Source organism: Desmodus rotundus, chromosome 7 (assembly GCF_022682495.2).
Source record: "Desmodus rotundus isolate HL8 chromosome 7, HLdesRot8A.1, whole genome shotgun sequence".
Taxonomy (NCBI): domain Eukaryota; kingdom Metazoa; phylum Chordata; class Mammalia; order Chiroptera; family Phyllostomidae; genus Desmodus; species Desmodus rotundus.
In genome coordinates, this window is record NC_071393.1 from 113,756,652 (window position 1) to 113,769,980 (window position 13,329).

The 13,329-nt window shown below is 44.2% G+C and overlaps 1 protein-coding gene across 26 annotated transcripts in view; it reads left to right on the forward strand.

Annotated features, from left to right (window-relative positions):
• Window positions 1-13,329, forward strand: part of SIPA1L1 (signal induced proliferation associated 1 like 1) — a 323,108-nt gene that overhangs the window by 18,017 nt on the left and 291,762 nt on the right. For 21 of the 26 annotated variants that reach the window (XM_071222029.1, XM_071222033.1, XM_071222028.1 and 18 more), the window contains one exon: window positions 9,179-9,272. The exons of 3 other annotated variants lie outside the window; for them this stretch is intronic. The gene's annotated coding sequence lies outside the window, so the exon portion shown is untranslated. Of the gene's footprint in view, window positions 1-9,178; window positions 9,273-11,364; window positions 11,421-13,329 lie in introns of all 26 variants that reach the window. 2 more of the 26 variants (XM_071222024.1, XM_071222026.1) reach the window with 1 other exon arrangement.

The following is a 13,329-nucleotide window of genomic DNA, read 5'->3' on the forward strand; positions in this document are numbered from 1 at the left end:
GGAGCCATTCTGTCTATAGTTGCTTCATGGCAGGTTCAGACTTTTGATTTTTGTTGCTTCCTAGTAGTAAGATTAACACGGACTATTTATCGAGTATCCAGTATGCCAGGCACTTCGTATCACGTTACTGCCAATCTTTATAACAAGCTGCAAGACAGACATTAGGACTCCTGAGTGGGAGCCAGGATGTTGAGTTCCTGCTGTAGAATTCCTTCTTCTATTAACATACACTGCAGCAGCTACTGAGTTGGGTAATGGTCTAGTGCCGGCATCTGTTGGGACCGGGGTCGTGGTGTTCCTGTTTTAGTCGTGTGCATAGAATATATCCTGTTGTTTGGAATGCCAGAAAGCCTGTCTACACGTAATAGGGTAGCAATGACCATCACCCTGTTGGCTAACTGGTAATTTGCCTAAACACTGTGCCGCACTGATGATGGAAGCGCTCCCCCCATTTCTCTAATGAAAGCCTGGTAGGTTTGTAAAGCTGGGGATGCAGGTTATCACCCATCCGTGCGGAGCCACAGAGGAGAGTCAGGGACTGTTTTTCTTCTATTTTCAGTGATGATCAGGATTTTCCAGAACTGGCACGCGACCCATTTGGCATGTTTCCCGTGTACCAGGTGCCGGACTTGGGCCGGTCAAGGTGACCTCCAGAGTGCTCAGTTAATAAGGCTCATAAATGTCTTTCGATGAACTTTACCAATAATTAATTCTGTGTGTGTTTTCTTTCTTTATACCATCTCCTTTTGTCCCTATGAAATTCCTGGGAAATAGATGCCAGCATTTAACTGACAGTGAAACTGGAGCTCAGGAAGGTTAGTCACTTGCCTAGCTTTCAGACTCCCATCTGTTTGCGTTTTTCCATGGTTTGCACAGGAGCGACACAATTTCTTACAGTTTTTCTCACCTCTTATTGCTGGCTTTACTAAGAAAAATTAAGTGGCAGGTGAGTAAACTTTTAGTAGATGAAGAAGAGGAACACTGCCAGAGAAAATTCTTGGATACTGTGTTTAATTTTCTTACCTCCAGTGGAGTCAAGGTCATGGTTGTCACTGAATGTCCTCTCTGACCCACTGAACTTAACTGAGAGCGGGGAAACAGCCTCGTGACAGGCTCACATGTGTTAGAGAAGTTCAAGGCCTGCAGTTGCAGGTGTTTCTACTACAAATTGCTAGGTGAAATGTAAATATTTATAGTTGTGATGAAATAAACGTGAATCTTCAGAGGTTGTAATAACCACAGAATTTTTTTCCTAGTAAGAACACTGGCACTTTACTTCCCAACTGAAGGCAAGACAGGAAATGTGAGAAATTCGTATTTTGGGAGACATACTTTCTTTCTTCTCATCTTGCAGCCTGGGTTCTGCTGTGATAGCGTCCTGCCGTTGAGTTCTGGCTGTGGCCCTGAAATGATCATGCTGTCATCAGGTCAGCATCTGCTTCCTTTTGAAATTAGCGTCTTAAGAGTCTGGAAGCCTATTAGAAATACATAGATTTTTAAGGAGAGATTAATGAACTGAAGTTAATTGAAAACACAAAACAGGTGTAAGATCAAGCTTGCCAATCAAGTGTGCTTCTAGCAAACGCATTCAGTTCCTCCAGCAGAGTTGAAGTCACTAGTAAAAGTTCACTTAGAGCACAGGTGGCAAACACAAGGCCCGCGGGCCGAATCCCACTCTCCACCTTGTGTTTTCTGGCCCAGCACCTTGTTTCTACCTGGTGGCAACGCTGAGCTCTCGCTTAACTGTTACGGAGTAGTTACATGTGTACAGTCCTAAAATTACATTTGGCCCTTTGAAGGCAACTGCGAGGCTGATGTGGCCCCCGGTGAAAATGGGTTTGACACCCCTGATTTAGATCATGGTGAAAAAGGAGAACATTTTTGCTACTTTAACTTTTCTGATGAATTGTGAGCTTTGTAGGCTTAGTGAATCCATTATATACCCTTCTTTAAGCTCTATGCACAGGTCATTTCTCAAACCCAGTATTTGAGACATCTCTTTCCTTAAATAAATCCTCACGATTTTCTGCTGTGGCTTATTAGATAAGGACTTTTGGTGTCAAGATAACGCGGTTGGGGTGGTTTTATCTTAATCCCCTGTCTGCTTTAGTATTCAGGCTTATTACTTAATCTTAAGAACAGAGGTTAATTTTAAAGCGTTTTAAACTTTGCTGGCTGACCAGGGCCAGAATGTGCCGTGCCTTCTAAATGGGGCAGAGAGCTCAGCGCTATAGAAGGAATTCAATCCTGGGTGCCCCCTCGTCAGAGCAAGAAGCACACAGTCCTTAGGTCTGTTCCCCGTCGTGTTCCTGGTGGACCACTGCAGCGATAAGTCACCTTGCAGCTCACCTGGTCTTCAGGTTTAATTGCTTTGATTGTTTGAAAGCTCTCTTTTTAGTAGTGATATACAATCAAAATAATCTGAGTACATTAAGGACCTGCCCCATTCTCTCCTTGGTCTGCCCGCCATCGGTTGGCAAAGTCCATTTTTAAGTATTACCGAATGTTCATCATTCACCCAGTGAAGACTCACTGAGCTGTTTTGTGCCAGGCGCCTGCTGTGGATGAGGGACTGGGCTGAGTTTTGTGCAGAAACTTCAGCAGTGCTGTTCTTGAGATGTTTCTAGCTCATCGGGGAACTTGGGAAGAATAGAGGAGAATGTCCAGCAGGAGACGAAGGAAATACTTTAAATATATTGTCTACTTTCTTTTTATTATTATAAACACATTGCTAAGGCTTTGTGGAAAATTTGGGAAGTATAGAAAGTCTGAAGAAGAATAAAAAAGTCTTCTATCCTCTTACCATCCAAGGAATACCATCACCATTAACACGTTCTTGTTTCCTGTCTTTTAAAAATGGCTTCCCAAAATAAGCAAAACACAGACGTCTGTCCCATAAAAGACGGCTTTCAGGTGGAATTTGATGGGGAGGAGAAACGAGGGCCCTGGCAGACAGCAGTGTGTGCTCTGTGGAGGACTGTGGCATGGGACACGGCAGCCTGAGGGGAGGGTTTCCAGGATTTCTTGGGAAGAAAGTGTTGGGAGCGAAACCAGCAGCAGCGTTGATCTTAGATTCTCCGTGCGTAGTTCCCGATTTACTGGTGTGTTGTGCTCTAGAACTTTGTGAAGTGGTAGTTGGCATTCCAGTTGCTTTTCTCAAACTTTAATTTCATTTTAATCTATTCTAGATGAGTAAGACAGAGCCTGCCCTGTAGGATGGGATATGAGAGATGATTTACAGATTACGGTGTGGCCACTGCATGTCCATGTTTAAGGCTGGGAGAGTTCATAACAGAAGGAAGAAAAGAAACAATTTTAGTTTTGAGGGTCTGTTATATACGAGTACTTTTTTTTTTTGGTATATTGTCTCATTTGCTTCCATAGTGAGCATTTGAGGAAGGGATTTTCCTCATTTTTAGTCTCTAGTTTAGACTTAAAAAATGGATTCAGAGGGTAAGTTGCTTGTCTGGGTTACATAGTAAGTGGCAGCAGGCTTTGGGATCAGGGACCTGGGTTCCAGCCTATGAGTGTGACCCCAAGCAATTCCTTCATCCCTGTCTTCTGTTCAAAGACAGGGACAGTGATGATGCTATCTCACAAGGTTATTGTCACCCCGAAATGAGACAATGTAGGTAACGCCTTTCCCACGGTTTGGATTCAGTCCCAGTAGATGGGAGCCCTTCCGGTGTTAGCTGTGTGGCAGCGCACACGCTGCCTGGCGTGTACTAGAGGCCCAGTAGGTGTCAACTACCCGCCCTCCCTTCTGATGAGCCTCGCAGCTTTTCCGTTTTCCTTGAAGTGAATGAGAAGCTTCATTTGGGTTGTCATGGTGGGTTCTTGGGATTTGTAAGATGAAGCTCATCTGCGTATACAGGAAAATCCCGTCTCATCAGAAGCCCTCTTTGAGAGGTCATCCTGAACATTTTCCCTGGGTGTCATGCCGGAGAGCTAGGGGTAGGAAAGCTAAGAGCTGAGATGGGGAAGAGGGAAGGGAGCAGAGGGAGGGATCTACTTGGGTACTTTCTAGTCTTAATTTGCTACCTGCCAGCCTCAGCGAGGAGTGTCCTGTGGCCAGGTGTGGCTGGGGTGTGTAACAGTGAACAGAGGTAAAGAGGGCAGGGTAGGTGCTTAGTGGGAGGAACTTGGTTCTCCTTGCGTACTTGTGCATTCGCAAACAGTTCAATCGACAGTTTGTTGAAGCTCTCCTGTGTTCAGGGCATTGTTAGTCTTGGGACCCAAAGGGAGCATCCATCCTCAGGAGAGGAAGCTGAGTTGACAGACGAGTAACAAGATTACAACTTACTTTTCAAGCGCCAGGGTAGAGGGAAGCTGGGAGAGCTTTGTCCAAATATATCAAAATTATTTTTCTGCATTTGCTTCTCCATGTAGACCTTGACGGCCAGGACTGTGTCTTTTGCAACTTTGTATTCCCAGAGCCTAATCTTCCGTGCATCCCTGAATAAATATGTATAAGTTCAAAGCTGGCACAGGAATAAGGCAGTCTATAAATAGTGCGTTTTAACTACCTGTATATTTGAGGAAATTGCAACCCTGTAAATGGAGACATCTGGCTTATTGGTAATTCTAGTTTTGGAAGAAAGGTGGGAATTGCGATGAACTGATTCATGCTGAGGCCTCTGGATGAAAGTGGCTGTTTCGTCTTGCGGTTTCTTCACTATGGAAGAGAGTCTTGTGGCCGAGATTTGCAGAAGGAGATTTCACAGAGCTCAGAGAAGATAGTATACCTTCAAGGCCAGCAAAAGTATAAAAAGGAGTATGGTTTCATCTAGGTGGGTGGGAACCTTCCAGAAACAAAAACTGTGACTGCAATTCCAGATCATGCTGATAAGTAAAAGTGGGGCCCACCCTTGGAGAAGGCAGCACAGATCTTGGGGCCGTTGCCGAAGAAGCTAGATTCATGGACGTGGACCACAGGGTGGTGATTGCGAGGGGGAGGGGAGTATAAAGGGACTAAATGGTAATGGGAAAAATATAATAAAGATTACATATTAAAAAGATAAAAAATATGTAATAGCTTTATATGTAATTCATATGCCATATAATCAGCCCATCTAAAATGTATAATTCAGTGTTTTTCGTGTGTTCACAGCTCTGTGCAGCCATCACCACAGTCACTTCTAGGATATGCTCATCGTCTCAGAAAGAAACTGCATGCCCTTCAGCTCTTACTTCCCCTTCCCCTCCCCTCAGAGTTAAGCAACCACTAATGTACTTTCTGTCCCTGTCGATTTGCCTATTCTGGGCGTTTCATATAAATGGAGTCATGTAATAGGTATTCTTTTGTGACTGGCTTCTTTCACTCAGCGTGATGTCTTCGAAGTTCATACGAGTACCAGTCCTTAATTTTTATTGCTGAGTAATATTCTGTCGTGTGGACATATAACATGTTTATCTACAAGTTGATGGACATTTGGGGGGTTTTCACTTTTTGGGTATTAAGAATAATGCTTCTAGTCATATATAAGACTGTGTGTGCACATGTTTTCATTTCTCTTGGGTATATCCAAGTAAATATGAGTAGACTTGCTGGCTTATGTAGTAACTCTGTGTTCGACCTTTTGAGGAACTGGCGTATTGTTTTCCGAAGTAGCAGTCGTCTTCTACATCCCCACCAGCGGTGTGGGAAGCTTCAGTCTGCGCGCATCCTTGCCAGCGCTTGTTGTACTGGCTTTTTGTTTCAGCTCTCCTAATGGAGCAGTGTCTCATTTGATTTGCATTTCCTTTTTTTCAAACATAAATTTTAAAATAGTTTCGAAATACACTATCCTTTCTTAATAATTTGTTTTTTACAATTACAGTTGACATGCTAGTTTCAGCTGTACAACGTAGTGATTACACATTTATGTAACGTATGGAGCGATCACCCCCGTGAGTCTAGTTTCCATCTGACACCATACACAGTTCTCGCAGTACGGTTGACTGTATTTCCTAGGCTGTACTTACCACATCCCCTTGACTGTTTTCATAACTGGCAATTTGCACATCTTAATCCCTTCCCTATTTTTACCCATCCTCCAAACCCCTCCCATCTGGCTGATTTGCATGTCCTTAATGACTAATAATGTTGAGCTTCTTTTAGTATGTTTATGGGTTATTTGTATGTCTTCTTTGGAGAAATGTCTCTTCGGGTTCTCTTGCTTTCAAGAATTAGTGTCTTTATTATTGAGTGTAAGAGTTGTTTATATGCCCTAGATCCAAATCTTTGATCAGAGATGTGATTTGCAAACATTTCCTCCTATTCTGTGGGTTGTCTTTTTAATCCTTCAGGAAGCCAGAGTTTAAGTGCTGCACAAAGTAGAAGAGAAGGGCACATAGTAGCCTGGGCACAAAACAACAGGCCGACCAGCTCCAAACGTTGAGAGAGGTTACACTTAGGGTGATCTGTGGCTTGTAGGAAAAAATTTGGTATTACAGTGATTAAGCAAACTTTCAGAAGTATTACACACGTCAGATGCACAGATCATAAGTACACAGCTCAGTAAATTATCAGAAGATGAACATGCATGTGCCGTCACCATGCAGGACCAAGGAGAGAACATCACCAGCCCCCCAGAAGCCCTGTGTTGTAGCTCTGTGGTCGCTAGCCCTCCTCCTGCCTTTAAAATAGCCATTCTTTTGACTTCTAACAGCATAGGTTAGGTTTTACAAGCATACAGAAACGTGCAGGAAGCACAGTGTACAGTGGGATACGTTTTTACAAAGTGAATGTATCTGTGTATCAGGCTCAGAGGAGGAGACAGATCCTGCCAGCCCCTCAGAAGGCCCGGTCAAAGCTTTACCCCTCCACTACTAACACCACGGCTTAGTGTCTGGGCCACTTTGTGAGCTTTACACTAACGTGATTATGCGTAATATATTCGTTTGTTTCTGGCTTCTCTCCCTCAGCGTTGTGTCTGTGAGATTCATTCATGTTCTTATAAGTGTCTGTGGTTTACTTATTTTTTGTTGCTGTGTAGCATTCTCTGGTGTGATGGTACCACAGTTGTGTCCTGTCTCTGACGGGTGAGTGGCGCTGCCATGGATGTCCCAGTGTGTGTCTTTTTGGTGCAGACATCTAAGGGACATAATTAGGAGTGGACTTGATGGGTCCTGTGGTGTGTGTGTTTTCACTTTAGTGGACACCGAGAAACAGTTTTCCAAGGTGCTTGTATCAAGTTGTGTAGCCATCAGCAATATATGAGAGCTCCATATTCTTGGCAACACTTACTTGGAATTGCCTGCCATTTGATGGAGCTGTTTTGGTGGCTGTGTAGAAATATTCCATTGTAGCTTTAATTTTGCATTTCTCTGAAGACCAATGTAGTTGAGCACCTTTTCATGTGTACTTGCCACTTGATTCCACTTTTTAAAAAAATATATTTTATTGATTATGCTATTACAGTTGTCCCATTTCCCCCCGCTTCACTCCCCTCCTCCCCCCCCCTCCCACATTCCCCTCCTTTAGTTCAAGTCCATGGGTTATACATATAAGTTCTTTGGCTTCTACATTTCCTACACTATTCTTACCCTCCCCCTGTCTATTTTCTACCTACCATTTATGCTACTTATTCTCTGTACCTTTTCCCCCTCTCTCCCAGTCCTACCCCCCTGCTAATAACCTTCCATGGGATCTCCATTTCTGTGGTTCTGTTTCTGTTCTAGTTGCTTGCTTAGTTTGCTTTTGTTTTGGTTTTAGGTGTGGTTGTTAATAACTGTGAGTTTGCTGTCATTTTACTGTTCATATTTTTTATTTTCTTTTTCTTAGATAAATCCCTTTAACATTTCATATAATAAGGGCTTGGTGATGTTGAACTCCTTTAACTTGACTTTATCTGGGAAGCACTTTATCTGCCCTTCCATTCTACATGAAGGCTTTGCTGGATAGAGTAATCTTGGATGTAGGTCCTTGCCTTTCATGACTTCGAATACTTCTTTCTCGCCCCTTCTTGCCTGCAAGGTTTCTTCTGAGAAATCAGCTGACAGTCTTATGGGAACCTTTGTAGGTAACTGTCTCCTTTTGTCTTGCTGCTTTTAAGATTCACTCCTTCTCTTTAATCTTGGGTAATGTAATGATGATGTGCCATGGTGTGTTCCTCTTTGGATCCAGCTTCTTTGGGACTCTCTGAGCTTCCTGGACTTCCTGGAAGTCTATTTCCTTTGCCAGATTGGGGAAGTTCTCCTTCATTATTTGTTCAAATAAGTTTTCAATTTTTTGCTCTTCTTCTTTTCCTTCTGATACCCCTATAATTTGGATTTTGGAACATTTAAAGCTGTCCTGGAGGTTCCTAAGCCTCTCCTTATTGTTTCTTCACTGTTTTCTGGTTGAATGTTTCTTTCTTCCTTCTGGTCCACACTGTTGATTTGAGTCCCAGTTTCCTTCCCATCCCTATTGGTTCCCTGTACATTTTCCTTTATTTCACTTAGCATAGCCTTCATTTTTTCATCTAATTTATGACCAAATTCAACCAATTCTGTGAGCATTCTGATTACCAGTGTTTTGAACTGTGCCTCTGACAGGTTGGTTATCTCTTCATTGCTTAGTTGTATTTTTTCTGGAACTTTGATCTGTTCTTTCATTTGGGCCATTTTTTTTGTCTTGGCGCACCTGTTATGTAGTAAAGGGCAGAGCCTTAGGTGTTCACCAGGGTGGGGCAACTCATGTTGATTTGTTGTGATGCTGTATGTGGGGGAGGGGCCCAAGAGGGAACAATGCTGCTTGCTCCACTCTCTGCCAGTTTTCAGTCACTTCCCCCGCTACCCACAAGCAAAGTGGGCCCTTCTGGTGCTGATTCCCAAGTGGGTGGGTTTGTGTGTGTTTTAGGCCCCTGTGATTCTCTCCAACCAACTCTTCTGTGAGGCTGGGAGTTTCTCCTGCTGCCGCCTCAACTCCCACAGGTGTTTTCAGTCAGTGGTTTGAGGCTTTATTTCCCCACGCTGGAGCCCTGGGTTGTGCGGTCTGTTGCCAGGTCTGCCAGCTGCAGCCTTGCCCACCCTGCTCCACCAGCTGCCACCTTGCCATGAGTCCTCTCCACCTGGCTGCCCGTCTCTGCCCCTCCTACTGGTCTGGATGAATGTTTCTTCTTTACCTCCTTGGTTGTCGGACTTCCACACATTTGATTTTCTGTCAGTGCCGGTTGCTTTTGTTTTTAAATTGTTGTTGTCCTTCTTTTGGTTGTAGGAGGAGGCACAGCATGTCTACCTATACCTCCATCTCGGCCGGAAGTCTTGATCCCACTGTTTGAACGGACGTGTTCTAGTTCTTCGTCGTGCTGGTGAGAAGTGGTTGGCTACGGATATGTTTGGAGAGTGAGGCTGGCAGGATACGCTCAGGGTCTAGAGGAGGGTTGGTGGCATCAAATCAGACCTGGGTTCAGCAACTCCATACTGGAGTTCTGGCTAAGAAAGAATTCAGAGTCAAGACTCAAATATAAGGAAAATTTCATTTTGAAACTCACAGAGGTAGAAGAGGTGAGCCGTAGAAGAAATGGGCTCAGGAAACAAGTCACAGAGGCAAAAGAAGGGCCCCTGGAGCTTAGGAGACAGAGAGGTAGGGAAAATGTGCCTGGGGGAAGAGGGTGGGGAGCTCTGGGGGCGTGCTCCAGAGAGAGCCCCACTGGGTCCTCCTTCTCGAGGGCATTTATCTGGAGGCCTCAGAGGCAGATTCCAATGGAATATTCATCTGCTTTCCAGGTGTGTCCTTTCAGGATCATGGTCCCTACTGATTGCTTGGTGCTGGAGCAGGGGCTCATTAGTCACTGCTGCAGGCCCTGCTATCAGCCATGGCATCGCTTCTCTGGTGTTGCTGCTTTTCTGGGCCTGGAGCTGAAATACAGCTGAGGCCTAGCTGCTACCCCAAGGTTTAATGCTTATGGGAGTGGTCGTGCCAGGGCCCACGTGGGAGTTGCAGGAGGCCACTCTTCCCTTTGGCTCCTTGTTCCTCTTCTAAGGTTATCTACCACATGACTGGTCACATGCCAGGGAAGGAAAGGTCAGAGGAGAGTCTGAACCCCATGACCAGTGATATGCTAGGGGCGGAAAGGTTATCCTGGGGGTAAGGTCCTTGTTTTCTCAAGTTTGCCCATTGCTGGGCACCTGGGGCTTTCCACCCCGGTGACCTTCGGTACCCAGCCCACCGTCCTTGCTCTGCCCGAGTCTGTCTAACTGCCGACCACAGGGTGTGAAAGAGAGAAGTCAGGAATGGCATTAGGTTTTATTTTACTTATTTTTACTTTTTTCCTGAGCAACTGGAAGGAGGGGAGTTGGGATGTGGGAGATAGGAAAGGCAAAGATCTGGAGTTAATTGTACCGAAACCTTTGCATTTTTTGCATGTAATGAAAAAAATTTCAGCATTTTATAAAAGGCCACTTGACTATCATAAAAATTTTAAAAAATGGGAAGGACATAATCTGAGAATAAAAGGCAGCTCTTTAAATTGGATAAATTTAGTTTTATGGAATACTCATGAACAAGTTCTTTTTTTTCATCCCTCTGAGGACATACAAATGCCGGTATTGTTTTGTAGAACAGCTTTGGGAATCACTGATGTGTATAGCATTACGTGTCCTTTTTTCGTCACTGTTAACAAATGAGCATCATATCCATCCTGAAGCTTTCAGTAAGATTGACTGAGGTTAGAGTCTAAACATGAGAAACCATAAAAACTTCAGAGTAGACCATGTGTCATTTCTAGCTCAGGAATACTTCATTTCTTAAAAAGACAGAGAGCCAGATGCCTCCACAGAACACATATGCTATACGTGCAGTCATAGTAAAGCTGAGACGCATCTTAGTAACTTCTTTGCTAAAGGCTCTATTAAATTATTGTTTCTAAAAGTTTGTTTTGAAGTAGCCCAGCTTAAAGTTTTCTTTAGCAAATTGATTTGCCTTGTGTTTAGGGGCAAATATAGTTATGTTTTAACTTGGAGATATTCCCCCTCACTCCCACCCCCCACCAGTGTTAAAGCTCAGTGCACTACATACCCTGGCAGGTGCTCAGTTGGTTAGAGTGTTGTCCAATTACACCAAGGTTGCAGGTTCAATCCCTGGTCAGGGCACATACGAGAATCAACCAATGAATGAATAAATAAGTGGAACAACAAATCGATGTCTCACTTTCTCTCTCCCCTTCCCCTCTTTCTAAAATCAATAAAGATATTAAAGAAAAGCTAAGTGTACTAAAAAGTGTTTGGTAAAAGCCATTCGGGGCAGCAGAAGGGGAAAAGTGGTACTGTGGTAACAAAGGTGGAGGCGAGTGCCTGTGACCCAGAGCTTGGTTGGCACTAACAAGCGGACTTGTCTTGAAATCTGCTCTGAGGCATACTTGTGCTTTCCTTTGAATTGAATACCCATCTTCTATTTGGCAGAGTGTTGGGACGCCTTCTCAATGAGTATCAATGTCATGAATTGGCTTCAGAAGTGTGTAAGTGATCTGTGTGAAAGTGTTGCCTTTGAGTATTACTTGAGAAATCGTTTGTGCAGTTTGATAGTGCAGAGTAATTTGATTATTCAAAGATATCCAGTGTCCTTCGTAAAAATCTGTGACTATGTTAAAGAACGGTGTTATTAACAACTTTCCCATCCTGGCCAACTGGTTCTATGGGACTTGATGTCTTTCTATCAAGAAGAGAACTTTTAACATGCACAATCACTTCCTAGCATTTCCAGTCTGCTTTTGGGGTTAGGTAACTTTGTCGTACTTTAGTTTCCTGATGTGTCTCTGGTTTTAACTTGACTGTGTCGCCCTGAGGGTGGGAGAAAAGAAGTGAAGAGTTCACTGCTGCTTTGTGAATCAAGTGGGGCCTTGGCACAGAGCGCGACTGTTTTGGCTCTCAGACTCAGCGTGAGGTCACCGTGTCTGCAGTTTGGGAATGCTCTGTGACACCGAGCGCTGCAGTATTCTCCATAAACTCAAACCGGTAAAAAGGTGATGTTTATTGTATTCTGTTCTCAAACAGCTTGCCAGGTTACTGTCATCAGACTCTTTATTGATAGAAAATTAGTTAGGCAAAAATCATTTTCTTCTCCTCGCATGGCAGAGGTGATGAAATTTATGAGAAAGTACCTAGAAGGAAAGGCTGGACGTGTTGATTGTGGATTTGAGCCCGGGCTTGAAACAAAGAACTCTTGACTTACAGTGGAATGTTCTGTGTATCCCTCGTTTCTTTCTGTTCCAGCGCTTGTGTGTGAAATAATGAAAGGAATATGTGCTACGTGGATCGGCCGGGGTTTATAGTTACAGATACTAAGGTCTATTGTAGTCCAGACTGTGTAAGCACAAAGGGCTTTATTAAGGGTGGTAGACAGCTCAGCAGATCATCAGGAGTGCTGAAGAAAGGGGCTGTAGGCCGAGTTTCTGGGAATGGTTGCTAGTATTGCCCTGTGGGACTGGCCCTCCGAGGATCCGCTGCCCCTGCCTAGGCCAGAGAGCTGCAGACCAGCAACCAGAGCCCGGATCTCTCCGCTTTTGTCTGCCGGCCGACTGGATGCCACATACTCTGCATCTTGCTTCTGTCCCCAGGTAGCTCCGCTCTCCAGGCGTCCTCTGTGGTGTGTCTGGTTGGCAGAACAGAATTCGTACGTTTTCCTGTACTAAAGGGTGGGGACGCAGGACACGTAATCCTCCCATCTCTGATTTGTTCATTTGTTTCTTTTTAAACTCTACACGGGGAAGGCGGGCTTTACACAGTAGGGAACTATTACACTGTGGTAAGAATGGATCAGAAGTTTTGAGTCCCTTGAATATCAGATGCTCATTACAGCATGTATTTGAAACAATAAAACTTCCATGTGTCAGGTGAATACTTGGAAGTGTGTTCTTGAGCTATAAGGAAAAGGAATTACAGAAGTAAGAATTTTGTTCCAAACCACACTTGGGAAGAACGCACAATGAGCATATCTAGTTGAAGATGTGTGTTGTATTTGGTGAACCAAGGTCCACAAATGAAGGGGGTTTATACACAGCTCTCTTCTATTTATACTCTTCTGGGCTGTTCATGAATTTGCCCAGGCATGTCTTTGCATGAGGCATTCGTCTTCACGTGCATAGTCAACACGAGGTCAGAATCCCTAGGGAACTCCAGTCTGGCTCATTTGTCACCTCCTCCAGCTGTTGGTGCAGAGCTGCCTTGGCAGTGTGTCGCACCCCAGCCCGCCCTGTCAGTGTGTAAGTGGTGTCATGGACAGTGTTCTGGAACCCCCTTGCTTTTTTGGCAACCAGCAGGGAACTTGGATTCAGATTTAAAAAAAACCCCAAAATATTCAGATAGTATCAGTGGAACATACTCCTTAGCTATTAAAGTCTAGATTACTAAAGAACACGTTCTTTAGCT